Source organism: Erinaceus europaeus, chromosome 13, assembly GCF_950295315.1.
Source record: "Erinaceus europaeus chromosome 13, mEriEur2.1, whole genome shotgun sequence".
Taxonomy (NCBI): domain Eukaryota; kingdom Metazoa; phylum Chordata; class Mammalia; order Eulipotyphla; family Erinaceidae; genus Erinaceus; species Erinaceus europaeus.
In genome coordinates, this window is record NC_080174.1 from 44,396,693 (window position 1) to 44,420,706 (window position 24,014).

The window sequence follows — 24,014 nt, forward strand, 5'->3', positions numbered from 1 at the left end:
TGGTCCCTAGAGACCCCATCCTGGGGCTTGCAACAGCTCAGCCGCCACCCAGATGTGAACTTTGAGCAGCAGGGCAGGGGCTGGGTTTCTGCCTAGGAAATTAGCCTTAGAGATTGTGATTAAGGCCTTTACCACTGCTACCCAATGGCAGACTTTGCAGAAATTGGATGTTTGGTTTGGGAGGCCTCTTCTGAAAAGGGCAGATGGACACATGATGGAGGGGAGTTTCTCTTCCTTCAGATGGTACTACATGGTAGTCCCAGTTCCACTCAAGGATTGGGCACTTAGCCAAACAGGTGACAGTGTATAAATGAGTTAATAATGGTAACTCCTTAAGTGGAGTTTATAGAATCCTTTCATCCTTAGGCTAAGACTTGAAAATCGGGATAAGAGTTCAGGTCTTTCAGATTCTAAAGTGTATAACCAACAGTTTTTGTATGGCATTCTGAATTTAAGAGTGGTTTATACCTGCTTTGTATCTAGCATGACATTGTCTACTAGCCTGAGAGGCCTACTTTTTTCAGGGTGATCATAGTTAAATAGTACATGCTCCTGTATTCAGTCAACCCTCTTTAAATATGTACCATTGGCTAGCATTCCACAGCATAGAGAATATTATTAGTTTTTGTGAATTTGACTTTGCTGGATAACAAGGCTGTGATAGTGGTGAGCTCTATAGTGACTGATTTGAGGGATTTATCCTTCATAATACCAGATTTGTAGATCTAATAGGCCAAGGACTTCTCTGAAACGCTAAGGAGCACATACCTTGCATATATGTGACTCTAGGTTCAATTCCTAGCACTGTGTTAAAAAAAAAAGACAGAAACCAAAGGGAACATTGTAATTAACTGAGCAACAATCAGGTATCTCATAAAAACAAAACAAACAACAAAAACAGCTGAATCCGAGGAGCAGGGACAGTAGAATCTCTAAGAATAGCCAAGTTACCTGATTTGTCTAATGTTCAGTTTCTTTTCTTTTCTTTCTTCTTCCTCTTCTTCTTCTCCTTCTTCTTTTGGATAGGGCAGAGAGAAATTGAGAAGGGAGGGGAGGACTGAAAGGGAGAGTGAAAAGACACATGCAGACCTGCTTCACCACTTGTGAAGTGACCCACCCCTTCCAGGTGGGGAGAGCTGAGGGCTCGAACCTGGATCCTTGCACAGGTCCTTGTGCTTTGTATTATGTGCGTTTAACATTGTGTGCCACTGCCCAGCCCTCTCTTCTTTCATTTTTTTCTTTTCTTTTTTAAAAAATATTTATTTTTCTCTTTTGTTGCCCTTGTTGTAGTTATTATTGTTGTAGTTGATGTCATCGTTGTTGGATAGGACAGAGAGAAATGGAGAGAGGAGGGGAAGACAGAGGAGGGAGAGAAAAACAGACACCTGCAGACCTGCGTCACCACTTGTGAAGCGATGCCCCTGCAGGTGGGGAACTGGATGCTCTAACTGGGGGCTTGAACCAGGATCCTTATGCAGGTCCTTGCTTTGAACCACGTGCGCTTAACCCGCTGCGCTACCGCCTGACTCCCTTCTTTTATTTATTTATTTTTTAAATTTTATTTATTAACAAGAAGGATAGGAAGAGAGAGAAAGAACCAGACATCACTCTGGTATATGTACTACTGGGAATTGAACTCCTGCTTGAGAGTTCAATGCTTAACCCACGCACCACCTCCCAGACCACTTTTTTTTCTCTTTCTTTCTGTTTTGTTTTGTTTTTTATCAGAGCATGACTCAGCTCTGGCTTATGGTGGTGTGGGGTGTCTGGGATTTTTGAGCCTCAGGGATGAGTCTCTTTGCATAACCACTATGCTATCTACCCTAGCTCCTAGCCCCCAGTTTCCTTATATAAAATGGGGACACTTTGACCACTCATTGAACACATCTTTATTGTGTGAACTGTTCTGGGTGATGAATATGAGGCACAGAGTCCTTGCCCTCCTGGAGCTTGAGTCCAGTGTATGTTTGAGAGTGACAACAAATACATATTATAGCAAAAAGTCTGTAGAACATATAAATGCCATGAAGTAAAATAAAGTGTGCAACAGAGGCTGTTTCTTGATAGGGTAGTAATAACTATCATTTTTTAAAAGATTTTATTTATTTATTCATTAATGAGAAAGATAGGAGAGAGAGAGAGAGAAAGAACCAGACATCACTCTGGTACATGTGCTGTCGAGGATTGAACTCAGTTCCTCATGCTTGAGAGTCCAGTGCCTTACCACTGCACCACCTCCCGGACCACAGTAATAATTATCTTACTATGAGGGAATCGGGCGGTAGAGCAGCTGTTGAAGCGCAGGTGGCGCAAAGCGCAAGGACCGGCAGAAGGATGCCAGTTCAAGTTCCCGGCTCCCCACTTGCAGGGGAGTCGCTTCAAAGGTGGTGAAGCAGGTCTGCAGGTGTCTGTCTTTCTCTCCCCCTCTCTGTCTTCCCCTCCTCTCTCCATTTCTCTCTGTCCTATCCAACAACAACGGCATCAATAATAACTACAACAATAAAAAACAAGGGCAACAAAAGAGAATAAATAAATATTAAAAAATTATCTTACTATGAGCTAAGCACTTTTCTTTTTAAAATTTTTTTTTAATATTTATTTATTTTCCCTTTTGTTGCCCTTGTTATTTAACATTGTTGTAGTTATTGATGTCGTTGTTGTTGGATAGGACAGAGAGAAATGGAGAGAGGAGGGGAAGACAGAGAGGGGGAGAGAAAGAGAGACACCTGCAGACCTGCTTCACTGCCTGTGAAGCGACTCCCCTGCAGGTGGGGAGCCGGAGGCTCAAACCCGGATCCTTATGCCAGTCCTTGCGTTTTGCACCATGTGCGCTTAACCCGCTGCGCCACCGCCGGACTCCTGAGCTAAGCACTTTTCTAAGTTCTTTATTTTTATTTTACTTATTTATTTTTCCCTCCAGGGCTATTGCTGGGGCTCGGTGCTGGCACTATGAATCCATTGTTCCTAGTGGCCATTTCCCCCCCTTTTCTCTATATTTTATTAGATAGGACATAGAGAAATTGAGAGGGGAAGGGGAGATAGAGAGAGGGGAAAAAAGACACCTGCAGACATACTTCACTTCTTGTGAGGTGGACCTCTTCAGGTGGGGAGCAAGGTCTCAAACCCAGGTCCTTGCGCTTGGCTTAACCTGGTGCGCCACCGCTCCCCCCTGTCCTTTGTACATCTTAACTCATTTTTATAGTTCCAGTGCAGGAATTATGTATTATTATGCACCTTTATAGAATCTGAAACAAGCACAGAGTTAAGCAAATGGTGAGGGGAGGCTGGAGACTGAGCTGAGAAGTATGCTTGCTGGCTGTGATTAGGTGCCATAAGACAGTTTAGGTGGCTGACTCTGATATCAGATTACGATTTTCCAGGGTGTAATTAGGCGGTCCTTAGTGAAGTCTTGGCATAGCTGTTTCACTCAGCTTCCATTTCAGGCCTTGCACAGCTGCTAGGAAAGGTAAAGCCCCATCCAATGTTAAAGTTGCCAGGGTCCCTAGAGATGGTCAGGTTGGTAGGTGAAGAAAATAAAAGTCCAGAAAAGATAAATGACTTACCCACGGTCACTGCATGTGTGAGGAGGCAGTCAACCTCAGCTTTCTTTGAAGCTCCGAAATCGCGGTCTCTAATGTGGTCCTCTTTCCTAAGGAAAGAGCCTCACCTGGGCCCAGTAGTCCAGGGTACTGCTACTGCAGCCCCCACGTGGAAGCAGGGCTGAAACGCCGGGCTTGGAGACCCGGTTCGCTTTGCGCGTGCGTACACGGGGCCTACCCCTAGCCCCTTCCTCTTTTTCCTCCTCCTCCCCTCTCCTTAGCCCTAGGGGCGGAGGGAAAGCTGAAGAGCCAGAACTTGGCCCCAGCCAATGGGTTAGCGGGTCGCGGGCCCGGCCCCCTCCTTCCCTCCAGCAGCGTCCAATAGGAATTTACTACAATGTTGTGGCGAAGGCGAGGGGAGGGGCGCGCACGGGCGGGCTGACTGCGGGCCGGGCTGGCCTCTCCTCGCGGAGGGAAGGCGGGAGGGCGCGCGCTGAGCCGCCCGCTCGCTCCTTTGCTCGCTCGCTCCCTCCCTCCCTCCCTCCCTCCCTCCCTCCTCCTGTGGGCTAGTCAGTCCGCCGGCAGCCGGCGGGCCCGCGAGCCGCAGAGGACCCGCGCCTCGGACACCGCCAACCCTCCTGCCATTGTTCATCGGGTGGCTGCAGCGGCGGGCTCTGGAGCCCGGGCCCCGGGTGAGGCGAGACGGCGTCGCGGGAGCCGGCTGGGGTGGGGGCGCGGGGCTGTCCCCGAGGGGACGGTCCTGGCGGCCGCGGCGCGCCGCAGCCTCTTTGTCTGCAACCCCCCGCGGGCCCCGGGGCGCGGGCTCCGGCCTCCGCACGGCCGCCGGGGTGCGGAGGGGCCGGGCCCGGGACGCAGCCCGCCTGAAGAGGAAGAGGCTGGGGGTTGCGTGGGGGTGGGGAGCATTTAAAAGTTAGGCTCGGGGGATGCCTTTGACGAGGAGAGATCGGTACCGTCTGGGCTGCCGATCACTGCGCCGCGGACCGAGCCCTAGGAGGAAGCCCAAGCGGGGGGAGCGCCAGGTTTGGAGTGGTGAAGGTGTGGGTGCTGCGGCAGAGATTTCTCCGTGACGAGGTAGCAGGGTGGCCTGGAGAAGTCAGGCTCTTGGTGAGAGGTGGAGGGCGCCCTGGAAGGTCTTGAAGGCCTTCCCGCCATAGACCTTGCCGTCATTCAAAAAAAAAAAAAACAACGTATGTATGTATTTATGTGTCTCTATATATAATGTCAGCCTCCGGGGCTCCGATGCTCTACCTCCTTGATCTCCCCAGTTCCAAGTGACCAAAGGGTTAAATCTATTCTCTCAGCTTCGTGACCTCCTTTTTCAGTTCTCACATCTGTCGGCTTGGAAAGATTTGCTCCTGCCGGCTGGGCTGCTTTTACCTGTGGCGAGCCTGGATCTATCTGGCTAAGGCGCTTCACCTGGCTAGTATCCCTGGCGGTGGGCGGGCGGGCGATTTGCCAAAGCAAGTCTGTTCTTCCCAGGTACAGGCATTTTCTGGAGAAAGTAATTTCCCGTGAAATACAGTGCTGGCGGATTGGTTTCTAACCACATGATAGTGACTGTCATTCTGTTGTTTCTTTAACTACCCTACCATAAATGACTACTAGTCTGTGTTGACTTGTGTTTTTTTTTTTCTTTCTTTTTTGGAATACATGCATTGCTGATTAGGAGATAGTTTTCCTTTTTTCTTTTCTTTTCTTTCTTTCTTTTTTTTTCTTTTAGAATTTATTTATTCATGAGAAAGATAGGCGAGAGAAAGAACCAGACATCACTCTGGTACATGTGCTGCCGGGGATTGAACTTAGGACCTCATGGTTGAGAATCCAATGCTTTATCCCCTGTGCCACCTCCCGGACCACAGGAGATAGTCTTTCTTTCTTCCTTCCTTCCTTCCTTTTTTTTTTTTTTTTTAAGAGATGTTGAGCTGTTTTTAGTAGTCTGGGTGATTTTACAGCTGCTATTTTGTTCTTTCTGTTTTTAGGGAAATAGCAAGAAATGGTCATGTCTTGTGTCTTGGATATTATAGTGGCATTCTATGCTCTTGAGGAGCTTCTGTACTCAATGCTATTACTCATTACCATTTTCTGTATTCTCAGTACTGGCAAAAATTTCAATTGACTTAACTTTAATTTTTATTCTTATTAGTGTGCCATTGATCATCATTATTATTAATACTATGATCATTACTTTAGATGGAAATTTGATGTATGTTTACTTTTCTGTAAATTGGGGACATAATACATTCTATTTGTCAACTGTAGAATTTTTGGTTTTATAAAATTGTTTCCTGGGAGCAGTGGATTCATAGTGCAGGCACCGAGCCCCAGCAATAACCCTGGAGGCAAAAACAAAATAGTTCATAGGTTTTTTTAAATTTATTTTTATTAGCTACCAGGGTCATTGCTGAGGCTGGTGCCTGCAAAATTGATCCTCCATTTTTTCCTTCCCTTATTTGATAGGATAGAGAGAAATTGAGATGAAAGGGGCATAGAGAGGGACAGAGAGAAACACAGACAGACACACAGATACACTGATAGTACTTGCTTCACATCTTGTGAAGTTTCCCCCTGCAGACGGGGGAGCAGAGGCTGGACCATGGGTCCTTGCACATGGTAACTGGTGCTCCTTGCACATGGAAATGTGTGTTGTCTAACCAGGTGGTTCTCTGGCAACCAGGAGCATGTGAGGTCCTTGTAACTGAGTAAACCTTAGTGCTGTCCAAAATTATGTGGTTTCTGTATATGCTCTTGAAATTATCTGTTGGTAGTTTGGCTAAATGGGTGACTAAGAAATGTTTAATGACCATTTGTAATCTAATTTAGCCAAGTATATTTAAATCCTAAAGTCCTTTGCTATATACAGAAGTTATTATTTACTCTCATGTTTTTACCAATATATTTCATGTTCAGAGAAATTAGTGGAAGACTTGGACTCTAGGCTACAAGGTTATCATAAGACCAAGCTAGGTAAGAATTTTCAGTGTTCATAGAGAAGCTAGATTCATTAGATGGGCCAAAATGAACTAATAAAGCTGGTCCTAATTTTTATTCATTTCTTTGAATTGTTAAATATTTGCTTTATGTTTAAAATTTAATTAAAATGTAATTTTAATTCATGATCCTCATAAGAAATGCAGCAAAAATATACTTGAAAGACCAGAAGATACTCAGGATAACTTGAGAAAGTAGCTTTTACTTCAGAAAGAAACAAATACCCTTTTTTCAAGGATGTGTGTGCATATAGTCTTCTAATGTTGAACATGCTGGTATCTTGAACAACAAAGGAAATTGGTCAGATTCAGAAAAAGATAATTCTTGTTTAAAATAACGTGTTCATAACTCAACGTGTGTCTAACTCTATACGTGATACCTTTGGGGTTATTTTCTGTTTGAATGAAAGATACCCACAATAGTTGTGTTTGTATAGCTTACGCTTAAAAACAATGGAGTAATCAAATAATTTTTTAAAAAAATTGTTTCCTGGGGGTGCTTTTAATATAGTCCATGTAAATGCATAGAATATCTGACACACTGTCAGTACTCAGTAAATGACATTAAAAAGACTATGGTTATCAGATTGCCTTAGAATCAAGGTACTGATAATTTAGAGTACTTTCTCCAAAAAGGTTATAGTTAAGATGAAGATAAGCATTATTCATATCCCCATGGAAGTGAACGTAAGATATGTCTCACAGGTAGGCCCACATTCAGTGTGCTAACCGTCTGATTCCTCTTTCTTCTACTAAATTCTTTTAAAAAATATCTTTATTTTTTAAAGAAAACATTTTATTAATTTAATGAAAGACTTACAGAGAGGAAGACCAGAGCACTGTTCAGCTTTGGTTTATGGTGGTGGTGCTGGAGATTGAACCCGGGATCTTTGGGGCCTCAGCCATGAAAGTCATTTTGCATAACCATTATGTTGTCCCCCAGCCCTCAATATCTTTAATTTTTATTTTATTTTATTTTATTTATTAATAAATTAATGAGAGGAATAAGAAGAGATAAAAAGAACCAGATATCACTCTGGTACATGTGCTGCCAGGAATTGAACTTGAGACCTCATGCTTGAGAGTCCAGCACCTTATCTACTGTGCCACCTCCCAGACTACCTTTTTAAAAAAAAAAAAAATTAAGAAAAAATTTATTGGGCAACTAGAAATTGAGAGAGACAGAGAGAGAGAGGGAGGGAGAGAGGAAGGTAATAGAGAGGGAGAGAGAGAGATAACTGCAGTGCTTCACCAGTTGCAAAGCTTTCCTCCTGCAGGTGGGAACCTGGGACTCGAACCTGAGTCCTTGCCCATAGTAAGATGTGTGCTCAAGCAGGTGTGCACCACCCGGCCCCCATAGCGTTCTTTCTTTCTTTAATTTATTATTGGATAGAGGCAGAAAAAAATTGAGAGGGACAGGGGGAGATAGGGAGGGAGGGAGACAGGAGAGACACCTACAGCCCTGCTTCACCACTCATGAAGCTTTCTCCCTACAGTTGAGGACCAGAGGCTTGAACCTGTATCATTGCAGACTGTAAAGTGTGTGCTTAACCAGGTGCATCATCACCTGGCCCCTCTATAGTTACATTCTTATATAATTAAATTCAAGCTTAGAAAAAAAATTTTATATTTTAGAATTTTTTTTAAAGAAGTAAATGTTTTAAATCTATACAGCCTCACCAAAATTCTCCGAGTATTTTCACCTGTCTTCTTATTAGTTATAGTTTCCAACCCAAAATAACTTATCCTCCTCTCCCCACACCCCCATCTATACCTTACAGTACTAGCCAAGTTTGTCATATATTGTCAATAATTCCCTCTGATTGCTTTCAGTTCTCATGACTTAAATGTGTTACATATATTAGTAATTTGAAGTGTGTGTTTGTGGCGGGGGAGGAGCCCATTTGATAGAATTTTGAGTTTGATCTGTATGGCCAACTGAATGGTTTCGTTAGTTGGTGTTAAAATGATTTAGGTCCTACATGTCCCATCAATCACTTGATAGATTATGGCCAAATGATAGAATAAGAAAGCCTTTCATTCTATTTGGAGCTAGGAACAGCACAATTTGACAAGTTCAGTGCTTGGAACTGGCTATCAGCATATAGGCCAAGTTAATAGAGGAAAGCTTTATTTATTTATTTATTTCCTCCAGGGTTATTGCTGGGCTCGGTGCCTGCACCATGAATCCACCGCTCCTGGAGGCCATTTCCCCCCCTTTTGTTGCCCTTGTTGTTGTAGCCTCGTTGTGGTTATTATTATTGCCATTGTTGATGTTGTTCATTGTTGGATAGGACAGAGAGAAATGGAGAGAGGAGGGGAAGACAGAGAGGGGGAGAGAAAGATAGACACCTGCAGACCTGCTTCACTGCCTGTGAAGCGACTCCCCTGCAGGTGGGGAGCCAGGGTCTCGAACCAGGATCCTTACACCAGTCCTTGTGCTTTGTGCCACATGTGCTGTGCTACTGCCCGACTCCCCATCTGTACTTTTTAAAAAAAAAAATTAAATTATCTTTATTTATTTATTGGATAAAGACGGTCAGAAATTGAGAGGAAAGGGGGTGATAGAGAAGAGGGAGAGACAGAGAGACACCTGCACCACAGGGCTGAACTGGGAACCTCAGGTTTTGAGTCCTGTGCTCTACCAGTTGAGCTATCTCCCCAGCTCCAAAGGTGACTTTTTCAGATAGATACCACAGCACTGAAGCTAACTTCGGTGTTGTGGGTGCCAGGCTGGAACTTGGGTGGTGCACGTGACAGAGCAAGTGTACTTGCAGGCCACGTGATGTGATATTATTACTTTATAATTACTATCAGTGGTCATCGCAGACTGAACTTTGTTTTGAAATCAATAGAAGCTTATATCTGGACCATAGTTTGTTTTTAAGATTTTATTTATTTATTTATTTATTTATTTATTTATTTATATTTTTTTATTTAAGAAAGGATTAATTAACAAAACCATATGGTAGGAGGGGTACAACTCCACACAATTCCCACCACCCAATCTCCATATCCCACCCCCTCCCCCGATAGCTTTCCCATTCTCTAGCCCTCTGGGAGCATGGACCCAGGGTCATTGAGGGTTGCAGAGGGTGGAAGGTCTGGCTTCTGTAATTGCTTCCCCGCTGAACATGGGCGTTGACAGGTCGGTCCATACTCCCAGTCTGCCTCTCTCTTTCCCTAGTAGGGTGGGTCTCTGGGGAAGCTGAGCTGCAGGACACATTGGTGGGGTGATTTTATTTATTTATTAATGAGAAAGATAAGAGAAGGAACCAGACATCACTCTGGTACATGTGCTGCTGGGGATTGAATTTGGCATCTCATGCTTGAGAGTCCAATGCCTTATTTACTGCACCATCTCTTGGACCACACCATAAGTTGTTTTTTTAATTTCTTTATTGAGGGATTGTTTTACAGTGACAGTAAATACAATAGTTTGCACATGCATAACATTTCTCAGTTTTTCACATAACAATACAACCCCACTAGGTCCTCTCATCCTTTTCCAGGACCTGTACTCTCCCCCCCACCGGGACAGAGTCTTTTACTTTGGTGCAATACACCAACTCCAGTTCACATAAGTTTGTTTTTATGTCATGTAAGAAGCAGGTCAGTTCAAGTACTGCCAGTGTGTTTTCCCGAGTCTCATCAGAAACAGCGATCGATCACGTTCATTCAGATGCAGGTTCATCACTGCTTGTAAAGGACTTATTTTTTACACTACTACTGGAGCACGGGGCCACCTTCATTTGTTTATGAATTAAGCAACAATAATTCCAGCAATTTTCTTGTGAGCAACTTGGCTTTCCTCTCTGAAGTCTTCGAAGATGAAATTAAAAAAAAAAACAAAAAACTTCTGTTGTCAGATCACTTTGTTATGGAAATGTTGATTTACAAAACTTTTATTACAGGTGTAAAAACTTAAAAAAAAAAGTTCCTGGGGTATGATAGCATAATGGCTATGCAGAGACTCTCATGCTTGATGCTATTAAGTCCCAGGTTCAATTCTAGCACAGTGCTCTGGTAAAAAAAAAAAAAAGTTCCTGAATTGGCCAGTTACGTGCCTTACTACTTATGTAGACAGAATTATTGGGAGGTAATCAATTAGTTGCATCTATACAATAATATAATAGTTTTTACCTAGAGGAGAGCCAGATTCCAAATGTACATGTTAGTTTTTGTTGCTCATTTAAGCTTGGTGTATCGTTGGTGACTTATTCAGCTTTTTTTTTAAAAAAATTATTTATTCATTCCCTTTTTGGTGTCCTTGTTGTTTCATTGTTGTAGTTATTATTGCTGTTGTTATTGATGTCATTGTTGGATAGCATAGAGAGAAATGGAGAGAGGAGGGGAAGACAGAGAGGGGGAGAGAAAGATAGACACCTGCAGACCTGCTTCACTGTGAACTGGGATTCTTATGCTGGTCCTTGCACTTTGCGCCACGTGTGTTTAACCTGCTACGCTGCCGCCAGACCTCCCCACCCCCCCTTTCTGTGAGTGGGTTCATGGTGAGTTCAGTAGAATACAGTGTAGTTAATAGTTTGGTGTACACACTGGGTTAGATTAGTAGTTTCGTTTGCTCTGCTGCTATTTAATAAATACACAGCGAGGAGGATAAAGGAAAAGCTGTAGCAATGAACACTAGTCAGAAATGAAGGCGTTAGGCAAAGGAGAACTTTGGTAGTTTTTTTTTTTTTTTTGCCTCCAGGGTTATTGCTGGGGCTCGGTGCCTGCACTGTGAGTCCACTGCTCCTGGAGACCATTTTCTCCTTTTTTTTTTGTTTTGTTATTGTTGCTATATTGCTGTTGTGTGTTGTTGGATAGGACAGAGAGAAATGGAGAGAGGAGGGGAAGACAGAGAGGAGGAGAGAAAAATACCCGCAGACCTGCTTCACCGCCTGGGAAGAGACCTCCTTGCAGGTGAGGAGCTGGGAGCTCGAACCGGGATCCTTACTCTGGTTCTTGGGCTTCACACCATGTGCTCTTAACCCTGTGCGCTACTGCCGGGCCCCCTGGTAGTCTGTTTTAAGTGCTGGTCTTATTTAGGATGAACTTCTTCACTGAAACTACTTCAACTGTTGTTCTTAACCGCTTTATTGAAGAAATGTTTATTTATATGGTTATTGTCACAGCAACACAGCTTTCCATCTCCCCACGATGTTACCACACCTCAGCCTTTACCCACCCATCATCCTCCACTACTGGACACCAGATCCCTAACCCCTCGTAGGTCCCATTCCTGCCACTACCATCTGATACCATGTCTTTTTGAATTTTTAATTATTATTTTTTTTCCTTTGGGACTTGGTGGAGGTACACCCATAAAGCTCACGTTACATGCATGAGTGCATGGGCTCAGTCCCCACTTGCAGGGGGAAGCTTCACAAAGCAGGGAAGCAGTATTACAGGTATCTCTCCCTATGTCTCTTTGTCTTTATCAGAAAAAAGAAAGTAAAAGGGGAAAAACTGGTTGCTGGGAGTGGTGAAGTTGTCCTGCAGGCACTGAGCCCCAGCAGTAGCACAGATGGCAAAAAGAAAAAAGAAATAAACATGTAAAATAAATTTCCTTCCTTCCTTCCTTACCAAGGTTATTGTTGGGGCTTGGTGTCTGCCTAACTGTACCATTCCTGGTGGCTTTTTTTTTTTTTTTTTAAGAGAATGAGAGACAGAAATAATAGGGAGAGAGGAAAGGAGAGACACTACAGACGTTCCACTACTGTGGAGTTTCCCCACCTTCAGATGCTCTCATGTGGTTCAAGAACTTGGGACCCTGTGCATAGTAATGTGTTTGGTTTACTGCACTAGCCACCTCGTGGCCCTCTATTTTTTTTTCTTAAATGCTTAACTCACCATTGCATTGTTGGTTTTAGGGCAGTTTAGTGAGAGTATCTGATAGTGCTCAAAGTCATGTGTTTTTGCCAGTTGTTTTTATCTCACTGGTGTTGTACTCAGCTTGAAGTATTTGGAAATAAATTAGACTTTGAAGCAAAAGCATGATGTGGTCAGTACAACTCAAGGAGTGAGTTGAAGAGACCCCCTAATTTTCATCTCCTCCCCCACCTCCTTAATAATACTATTCCTAAAATCTTTTTTTTTTCACTTTTTTTAATCTTTATTTATTTATTTGGATAGAGACAGCCAGGAATTGAGAGGAAGGGAGTGATAGAGAGGGAGAGAGACAGAGAGACACCTGCAGCCCTGCTTCACCACTTGTGAAGCTTTCCCCCTGCAGGTGGGGGCCAGGGGTTTGAGCCCAGGTCCTTGCACACTATAACGTGCGCCACCAGGTGCACCACTCCAGTCCCCCTTTTTTATTATGTTTATTTATTTATTGGATTGAGACAGCCAGAAATCAAGAGGGAAGGGGGAGAGGGAGAGAGAGAGAGAGAGAGAGACAAAGACACCTGCAACACTGCTTTACTACTTGCAAAGCTTTCCTATTGTAGGTGGGGCTTAGGGGCTGGAAACCAGGTCCTTGGACACTGTAACATGTACGCTTAACCAGATGTGCCACTACCCCGCCCCTGTTCCTAAAATCTTTATATAGACATTCCAGAGCCATTCTGCCATCATGTTTATTAAGACCCACTCACATTTTACTGTTCTTTCTCTCTCTAAAGATATTTAACTATTTACTTTATGGGAAAAAATTGAGACCAGAGCACAGTTCTACCATATGTGGTTACAGAGATCAAACCCCAGACCTCATAAGTGCAAGTCCTGAGTTCTTCCCACTTCACCTTAGGAGCTAGGCTGCTTGCATTATTTCTTGATTATCTTCAAGATAAATCTGGTGATTGTTTATTGAGTTGTTATTCTCTTCCTTCCATGACTGAGGGCACTTTGAGTCCTTGCATGGGGTAGGCACATTTCTGACATTCTCTCCATACAGTCTCTCCATCTTTTCTGCCTGTTTGTAGATTTTCTTCATCCCTCCTCCACCTCCCCCTCCTCCTCCTTTTTTTTTTTTTTTCTCTTCTATGGGTTTGTCTGGGGATTAGCACCTGCAGGATTCCATTACTTCTGCTGGATTCTTTTTGTTTGTTTTTCCTAGATATAGAGGATGAGATAGAGGAGAGACACCACTTGTGGGGCTTCCCCTTTATGGGTGCTCCCTTGTGGTATCTGGAGACTCAAATCCAGATTCTTATTTTACAGGTGAGTTATCTCCTGGCTCCTATTTTTGCAGAGATTAAGGTGGTTTTAGAACTTGGGCAGTGTTAAAGTAGTCTTGGCAGAGTGGGTAGCAAGAGGCAAAAACTCATGGAATGGATAAGAGCCACGCCTAACTATATGTTGATAAATAAGATGGGAAGAAGCAGTAGCTGTTTCATTCATATTATCTAGTTATATTCTGTATCTAGTCAGCATATAAGTAAAACTATTCTATTATCTATTATCTTCACTATTCTGTATGTTTGCTACAGGGATTCTTCTTTTGAAAATAGGTGGAAATAGAGCAGGGAGACAGCAGAATGTTTATGCTGAAGACTTTCATGGTTGAGGCTCCAAGGTAGGTCACAGGTTCAGTGACTAACTAGTATGGAGAAACTATACTGTCCTAAGTGCATTTGGACATACAGTGAATATAGTGGAAATGTCTGCTTTATTGGCAATTTGTGAATATGTAGTGCTATGCCAAGCTTTAATGGTGGTTACTATTCAGATATTTCTTAATATTTACATAAATTAAGTAACACTATTAGAATCACTGTAATGCAAATGAAATCTTAGCAGTATCTTATATAAAGGAATGCTATTTTGGGCCCAGGAGGGGCAGTGGCTAGAGTGTTGGGCTTGGTAGCATGAATTCCTAAATTCAGTCCCTGGTATCTCATATGCCAGAATGATTTTCTGGTTCTCCTCTCTCATGTAAATAAATAAATATTTGGGGAAAAAAAAGAAGAAATGCTATTTCAGTTTATATGTCAAGCGCAGTTTTAATCTATCCATTTGAAGTTCCACATATATTCAAGTGAAAAGTATTTCACCTTGACAGAGCACTTAATACAGATTGTTGAAGTTCACCCCCCCAACCCCCCACAAACACACATTTGGACCATATGGACACAGCCAGAACTGTCAAGAGCTCCAAGGATTTAAGCCCTTAATTTTTACCTGCCAACCATTCCAGCATGTAGCAGGGACACATGGAAGGCAGCTGAAAGTAAAAGCAGTTTTTTCTTTCTACCACCCACTACTTGCTGTTCCTTGCCCTTTTATCCATTTTTAATGATCCAGAGACTCAACACTGTTGCTAACTCACTACTTGCAGAGCCCTGTTAACTTGATGGTGTTATGTAAGAACATAAACCTTTTTCATGGTGTCATATGATGTTGTATATATGTCCTCCCACACATGTGTCTTTGGAGTAATTTCTTCCCATCTGGTGTTGGAAATGAGCTTTCTGTGAAGTTATTTTTAAATCTTTAAGCTTTCTGGCATTCTTAGCACTTGAAATAACACAATTGCTTTGGAAGGGAAGAAAATCTACATAGTATATTTAGTGATTTTTCCAGTTAAAATGTAAATAGTATTTTATTTTTAAAATCATACTGTGTTCCAAAGAGAGAGAGAGAAAAAAAAAATCTCTTTTATGTTTAGTAGTCTCCAAACAGTTTTGTTAGGTAGGAGATAATCTCTCAGTTGTTGCCAGCCAGATAAAGCAAAGGAGAAGTTCAGAAGTAAAAGGAGGACAAGACTATGAAATCTGTTAGAGGAAAGAGGTTGCAAAGATAGCATATTCTCTGAAGGCTTATTGATGAACTCTTGCAACATTTATTTGTTCCACACTAGCTTTATCATGTCTTGCTTTCTACCACATATGAAACTGGCATTCACTACTGAGGTTCTGGAGGGCAGAGGGTCAGTCTCAGGTCTTCTGTTGTCCTCTCCACCCCCCCCCCCCCAAACAGACAAGCCAGGTATTAATGAATACAGTAGTTTGATATAGAACACAGGGGACACATTAGATATACAGAGATGCAGAGAGAATGTGAATCCAGGATAATTAAGATTTAGGGTTATCACAAGGGAGATGAGAGTCTAAACCATTACAGTCTTCCACTCCCCAGTAAAGTGAGTGTGTGTGTGTGGGGGGACGCTTGTGTTATAATTCAGAGCCTGCCTCTTACTGCCTCCCTCCATGTGCATATCATGTTTACTTGGAAAATAAATCACAAGAGACCATAACATTCCTAAAACACTTTAGGTTCAAGCCCCTGGTCCCTGCCTGCAGGGGGAAAGCTTCGCAAGTGAAGTAGGGCTGCAGGTGTCTGTCTCCTTCTCCCTCTCTAGCTCCCCAACTCGTCTCAATTTCTCTCTGTCTCTATCCAATAATAAATAAATAAATAAATAAATAAATAAATAAATAAATATTAAAAACAAACAAAAAAAGAAATCTTACAAAAAACCCACTTTAGATGCATCTCCTAAAAATGAAGATATAGTTCTATAGAACTGCAATATGTAACTTTTACCATATGTAATCACATTAATAATATTTTCATAATATTAATATCCAATCCATATTTTTAAAAAGATAGGTGCTCTCTACTTAGTAAGATTCATCAAATAATTCTTGTATCTTCATATGTTATTTCTGTTGGCTTTACCTTTCGCTAAGCTTTATTATGTCTAATGTGAATGTTAATGGACATTGGCTAACAAGAAGTGGCTGATCAGATTGAGAAGACTAGTGCTGGCATGAATGATTGCATATATGTTTTTTGGGGGGTATGGTAGTGGTGCCGGGGACTTGTACATTTGTAATTCACCTCTGCCAGGCTTATTTTTTTTTCTTTTTTTTTTCATTTCAGATATGTGGACAGGTAGGCAGGCAGGGGAGAAGAGAGGCAGAGAAGGAGGGAGAGCTACATCAACTCTGCTCCATCTATGAGTCCCATGTGTCATGATAGTCCTTTGTGGTATTCAGACTCAGAACCATAACTTTGAGAGTTGTAGGACCCATGCCCTACGGAATGAGCCATCTCCTGGTTTCTGACTGTAAATATTTAAATAAATACACTGAAAAATAGACGGTCATTATCATATCTTCTTTTTCTTCTCTTCCTCTTTTTTTCCTTCTTTCTTTTCTCTTCTTTATTTTTTGATACAGAAATTGAGAAGGGAGAGGGAGGTAGAGAGGGAGCTGGGGTGATAGCATAATGGTTATGCAAAAAAATGTTCATGCCTGAGGCTCCTAGGTCCTAAATTCAGTCCCCACCAGAAGCCAGAGCTAAGCAGTGCTCTGGTCTTTTTATCTGTGTCTTTCTCTCTGTATCTCTGTATTTCTGCATCTTTCTCATTAAAATAAATGAAAAGAGATACAGACTTCTGTTACACTGTTTCACTCTCATAAAGCTTCCTACTGTAGTTGGGAACTTGTGCATTGTAACCTGTGCTCAACCAGGTGAGCCCCACCCTGCCCTACTAAAGAATATGGTCAAGTCACATGGGCAAAGGACAAGATTCCCCCCCTTTTAGATTTTTATTGTCTGTTGTGATCTATAAGATGCTCCCTCCAGTGACCCCTGCCTGCTAATGTGGATGCCCTTTGTGTAAACCCCTCTCACTGAGTGTGACTTATTTCTTTAAACATAAAAAGATTTAATCTCTTGACCTATAGTGAGGATGCTTCACAAGCAGTGAATCAGATCTGCAGGTATCTCTCTTTCTTTCTCCCTATCTGTCTCTCCTCCCTTCCCCTCTCAATTTTTCTCTGTCCTATTGAATAAAAAATGGTAGGAAAAAAAAAAAGGTGACGGTGAAAATGGCCACCAGAAGCAGTGGATTCGTAGTGTTGGTACCAAATGATAACCCTGGGGGGAAAAAAAGATTTAATGTCACATAAACACACAGAGATGCTAGAGCTCCTGCATGTGTGATGCTATAGATTGAACCTGGGGCCTCATTCTGTGCTCTCTCTGCTGAGACAGCTCCTTGGCTGCAGGTGACTTCCTTCTAGTGAGCAGAATACAGCACAAGTGGTAGGATGTTATAAAAGATATTGGCTTCTGTCTTGATCATTCTTTTTTCCTCACTTTCTTATTCTGTCCCTGTCATTTCAACCACCAACTACCATAATCTTAAGAATTTTCAGGCAGCCTTTGCAGAAGCCCATGTAGCAAGAAACCAAAGCCTGTCAGTATTCACGTAAGTGAGCTTGAAAACAAATCTGAGGCCTGACAGCAACCATGTGAGTGAACTTGGTAGCAGGTTCTCCAGGACAGCTAAGTCTTGAGATGAAAGCAAACCTGGTTGATGGATTAACTACAATTTCACTAAAAGACCCTGAACCAGAGGAACACGGCTGAGCTAATGAGTACAGTCCTAATCCACAGACACTGAGATAAGAAGTGTTTACTGTTTAAGCACCAAGTTTTGGGGAGCATTTTGTTGTATAGATAATTAGCTACTATTAATTTATTATTTTAATAAATAAGTATTTATTTATTTATTTTAAAGGTTTTATTTATTTATAAGAAAGATAGGAGAGAGAAAGAACCAGACATCACTCTGGCACATGTGCTGCCAGGGATCGAACTCGGGACCTCATGCTTGAGAGTCCAAAGCTTTATCACTGCGCCACCTCCTGGACCACTTTAATAAATATTTATTATCTGCTCTTACTGGACAGTATCCTAAGAGCATTGGAGTATACAGTGACTAAAATAGAAGTGTTTGTTCTTGTGGAGATTTTATTTTTATAATTGTTAATCTAATTTTATTTATTTATTTATTTATTTTGCCTTCAGAGTTATCACTGGGGCTCGGTGCCTGCACTATGAACCCACTGCTCTTAGCGGCCATTTTTTTCCCTTTTTGTTGCCGTTGTTGTATCTTTTATTATTGTTGTTGTTGGATAGGACAGAGAGAAATGGAGAGAGGAGGGGAAGACAGGGAGAGAAAGACAGACACCTGCAGACTTGTGAAGTGACTCCCCTGCAGGTGGGGAGCTGGGGGCTCGAACTGGGATCCTTGAGCTGGTCCTTGTGCTTCACTCCATGTGTGCTTAACCCACTATGCTACCACCCAGCCCCCTAATTTTATTATTATTTTTTATGCAGCATCTTGGAATAAACTCGGAACCGTATGCATGTCCAATACCATGGAGTGGCCTCCAGAGCCCTTTTTTCTTTTCTTCAGTTTTTATTTAAAGACAGAGATAGGAAAGGGATAGAGAGGAGAGAGAATATAGCACTACTCTACCATTTGTGAAGTTCTTCTAGAGCCATCTGTGGTGCTCCTGTGTGGTATTGGGGCTTGAACTAGGGTTTTGAGCTTGACAAGGTGGTCCCTGTACTATTGGGTGAGTTATCTCTGGGCGCTGGGGCTTATATTTTAGAGAGGACAAATACAAAACAATATATGATCAGAGATAAAATAAAATATTTTAGTGAAGACCAGATAAGTAGAGATAGAGGAACCAATATTGAGAGAGGTTGCGGGGAGTAGGGGGATATTTAAGTTTAGTTATTGTTATTGGGTCTTTACTGGTCTGGGTTGACTTTTTTAGACCGCGAGAGAAATATAGAAAGACACTACGTACAGCACTGCCATGGTGTATGCCAGGCTTCAACCTTTTTAGGTGAGCTATTTTGTTGGCCTGCGGGTGGATATTTTAGACAGAGTAGTCAGAGACGGCCTCTCTGTTAAGATGACTTTGGACAGACTTCTAAATGGTATCTGGAATAGAGTATTCCAGGTAGAAGGACAGCATGCACAAAGGTTAAGCGTATTTGGTGTGTTTGAGAAATATCAGACAGATGGCAGGCTCAAAATGATCTAGGGGAAAGTGGCAGGAGTTACATTCAGAGAGGTTTTAAGAATGAGAAAGAGCATGTGAAAAACTGCACTTTATTCTGAGTTGGGGACTCTTGGAAGGAATTTGAACACAGGAGTGGCATGGTCATGTCACTTAATGCATATTAATTGTTTATCCACAATGAATAGGACCCTGTTGAGTATTTGTGATCAGGAAAATGAAGTAGAGGGGGCTGGGCTGTGGTGCATCCAATTAAATGCACATAGTACTGTGTGCAAGGGTCTGGGTTGAAGCCCCTGCTCCCCACCTGCAGTGGGGATACTTCATGAACAGTGAAGCAGGTCTGCAGGTATTTATCTTTCTTTCTCCCTCTCAATCTCCCTCTCCCCTTTCAATTTCTGTCTGTCCTATCGAATAAAATAGATGATAAAAACAAAGGGGGAGAACAAGCACAGCCCTGCCAGCAACCCCTGAGGACCTGAGCCTGCTGACTGTGAGCAATCCCTTGGCCAACTACAGGTGTTTGAAGCATGAATCGTTCACTTTTCCTGGATGCCCGTTGCTTGGGGATAACTTCAGCTGCTCCAAGATTCAATCACAGCTTAGACTCACAGTGGTTTCAATGGATAGCCAAATATAAGAAAGTATATGGCGAGAATGAAATGGCTCGGAGGAGAGAAGTGTGGGAGAGCAACATGAGAATGATTGAACAGCACAATCAGGAGTATCAACAAGGGAAACTCAGCTTCACATTGGGAATGAATTCCTTTGGTGACATGACTAAGGAAGAATTCAAGGAGGCAGTGATGGGCTTACTGAGCCAGAAGCGCAGCCAGACCAAGCCACCAGGTTCCAGATGTCATCAGGATGCCGGCCAGGCTTCCCTGGACTGAAGACCCTATCATTGCGTCCTGGAGCTCTGCTTCCCCAGAGACCCACCCTACTAGGGAAAGAGAGAGGCAGACTGGGAGTATGGACCGACCAGTCAACGCCCATGTTCAGCGGGGAAGCAATTACAGAAGCCAGACCTTCCACCTTCTGCAACCCACAACAACCCTGGGTCCATGCTCCCAGAGGGGTAGAGAATGGGAAAGCTATTAGGGAGGGGATGGGATATGGAGATTGGGTGGCGGGAATTGTGTGGAGTTGTACCCCCCATCCTATGATTTTGTTAATGTCTTTTTTCTTAAATAAATAAAATTTTTTTTAAGAAAGGGGGGGAAATGACCACTGCAGTGGTGGATTCATAGTGCCGTCACTGAGCCCCAGTGATAACCCTGGAGGCAAAAAAAAATGTAGATGTGACAAGAAGTTTACTAATATGGTATTAGTATAAATGACTGGACATGCACAAAAGCTTGGGAATAGAAGCATTGGGAAGACATGTAGTTATGAAGAAAGCACAGTGTAAAACCTGAGTTAAAGTTCTGACTCTTCTATATGGTCTAACATTTCAGCCACTATTAACTGGGTGCTTATTATATACTGATAAAATAATAATAGCATGGGGCCGAGTGATGGCGCACCTTGTTGAGCATACATGTTACAGTGCTCAAGGATCCGGGTTCAAGCCCCCGGTCCCCACCTGCAAGGGGAATGCTTTGCGAATGGTGAAGCAGGGCTGCAGGTGTCTCTGTCTCTCTGCCTTCCTATCACCCCCTTCCCTCTCAATTTCTGGCTGTCTCTTTCCAGTAAATAAATAAATATTAAAAAAATTTAAAAAATAATAATAGTATTTATTGATGACTCTTGAGTCAACATCTGTTTGTGTGCCTTATATATGTGACATAGGTGTGGGCCTCAAAACCTTTTATTTATTTAAAAATATTTATTTATCTATTTTGGGGCAGGATGGAACCATAGTGTCACTCTGCCATATGCAATGCTTAGGATTGAACTTAGGACCTGATGTTTCAGAGTCCAATACTTTATTCACTGTACCACCTGGTGCCTGATTTTAAATTATGCTTGTGTCATTCTTTAACTGGCAGCTTTCTGTATCTCAGTTTAGTCACCATATAATGCAAGGATGATAAAAATACTTATAGGCCTATTATGATGATTAAAGGAATCAATGAATGTGAAGTAAATATAATGGTGTCTGGCAACACATTAGACATTTTTGGTTAGGTATGTTTTTTTTTTTTTTTTTACTATTTTATCTAAACCTCAACACAATCCTATGGAGAATGTATGATTAATACCATTTTACATTTAAGTAACAGATTAAGAGTTAAGTAACTTGTTGAAAGTTACACAACTGACAATTGGAAACTGGCTTCAGAGTCACATTCTTGACTGCTGCATCTTTACTTATTGTGTCCATGACTAAGTAGGGAAGGGGGTAATTTACATGTAGGCCTTCTGACAAAGCTAATGATTCCTTAATGACCATAATCTTGTGGACATGCTCTTTGTGTCTCTGTTTACTGTTTTGTAAAATGAGGACAGTACTATCAAAATAATGCACAATTCAGAGTAGTCAGAAATAAAAATTTTCCTTTCACTGTGTGTCTCATATATACATACTCAATAAATGCCAATTTTCTTTTCCCTTAGATAAAATTTGACTTCATTGAGATGGAGGAGTAGTCCGGGAGGTGGCACAGTGGATAAAACACTGGATTCTCAACCATGAGGTCCTGAGTTCAGTCTCTGGCTACATATGTACCAGAGTGATGACTGGTTCTCTCTCTCTTCCTATCTTTCTCATTAATAAATAAAAATAAAATCTTTAAAAAGAAAGAAGAGAGATGGAGGAGGATAGCTTTTGATTCAGAAGAATAATTTTTAAAGACTTGTTTTATAAGAAAGAGACTAATTAGTGCACCACTTATTGTGTCCTATATGATACTGGCAATCAGACCTCAGACATTCCTGCTCTCTACCCCCTAGGTCACCTCCCCAGCCACAAAAAGTATAAATTTGCATCTTGATCCATATTGTTTTCTACTTAAATAGTATGTTTGAGTCTCTATCATTATAACTCTGCACACACACACACACACACACACACATACACACACACATACACACACTGTTCATACTTAAAATACTGTGACATTTGAAACCCTGTATGTGAGTATTTTAAAAACCCATTTCACAGTAACTCTGGCTTCATTTCCTGGTTTGTTGAGCATGGTCACATGGTTGATGTCCCCATTGTTGCTTTTATCTTTCATAGCAGATGTGAAAGTAAACACATAAGGTTGAAAAACAGGAAGAGGTTTGGCTGATGTTCGTTGTGAGGGTGTTTTTGCAGGGGAGTTGTACACAAAGCACCTGAAACCTGCAGGTGACTTGAATCGTTGTGACTTAGCAGATACAGAAAGATATCATACCTTACTGTAAAGCAAATAAAAACATAAGATTCTGCAACTTAACTCACAAGTTTGCATCTATTTTTGCATTTAGACATTTTGGAAAAGTGAGATAGTGTGTTCCTCATTTTGTTTGCAACAGAGAGAACTATGTACATAACATTATAGTCACACCAATTCTGGGTTCTTTTTACAGATAAAACCGGAGAAATGTGGAGTTTTCATTTTTGTTGCTGTATACTTGTTCTAAGATAATCATACTTGAACTTCTTCAAGACCCAAAACTTAACAGCACTTTTTTTTTTTTTGCTACCAGGGTTATTGCTACAGCTGGGTGTCTGCACTGCAAACCCACCTCTCCCAGCAGTCACTTTTTCCTTTTTTTTTTTTTCCCCCTCTTTTCTCGCCCTTTCTATTTTTGTCTGACAGGACAGAGAGAAATTGGGAGGGGCATGGGAGGTAGAGAAGGAGAGAGAAAGACACCTACAGCTCTGCGGCACTGCTCATGAAGTGTTCCCCTTACAGGTGGGGAGCAGGGACTCCAGTCTTGTGCGTGGTGATATCTGTGCTTAACTGGGTAGCCACCGCCCAGCTGGCTCCCCAGTACATGTTTTGTTTTTACTTGCCTGTACTGAGGCCTCATCACTTTAGATAGAAAGAAGAAAGAGAGAGACAGGAGAGAGTGAGAGAGACCACAGCACCTAGGTTTCCCCCAGTGTGGTGGGGGACAGGCTCTAACTGGGTCATGTACATGACAAAGCAGGCATCTCCCAGGCGAGCTCTTTCTGGCCTCTTGTCTTTATTCTTTTTGTTTCTTTGTTTCCTTCCAGTTTATGGCGGCTGGTGGGGGGGTGTTAGTGTGGTTTGCAGTACAGTTGTTGAAACATAAGTATAACCTCTCATCTCCCTATGATAGATGTCTGCCTGACTCTCCCAAGCTGGGTCCTTTTCTACCATCATACACCAGGGCCCCAGAGCCCCTCCATCTCATCCCTTTCCTTCTTTCCATAGAGTCCTTTACTTTGGTGCAGTATACCATCTTGTCTTTATCTATTGGATAGAGACAGTCAGAAATCGAGAGGAAGAGACAGAGAGGGAAAGAGACAGAGAGACACCTGCGACCTTGCTTCACCACTCGCAAAGCTTTCCCCCTGCAGGTGGGGACCGGGGGCTTGAACCTGGGTCCTTGAGAATTGCAACGTGTGTGCTCAACCAGGTGCACCACCACCTGGCCCCTTGTCTTTATTCTTAAGGTAGGGGATTAGCACATAAAATGCTAATTCTGTATCAGGTACTACCCATCTATGCTAATGGCACATATTAAATTTACATATTTCCACCTTTGACATTTGATCCACAATGTGATTTAATTGCTTT

General features: G+C 42.3%; 1 protein-coding gene across 18 annotated transcripts in view; it reads left to right on the top strand.

The window, feature by feature from the left end:
• The window catches only part of EPB41 (erythrocyte membrane protein band 4.1), a 217,665-nt gene that overhangs the window by 29,363 nt on the left and 164,288 nt on the right, over window positions 1-24,014 (top strand). For 4 of the 18 annotated variants that reach the window (XM_060205681.1, XM_060205679.1, XM_060205677.1 and 1 more), the window contains exon 1: window positions 3,969-4,231. The exons of 2 other annotated variants lie outside the window; for them this stretch is intronic. The gene's annotated coding sequence lies outside the window, so the exon portion shown is untranslated. Of the gene's footprint in view, window positions 1-3,963; window positions 4,232-24,014 lie in introns of those variants that run through there. 12 more of the 18 variants (XM_060205688.1, XM_060205689.1, XM_060205678.1 and 9 more) reach the window with 8 other exon arrangements.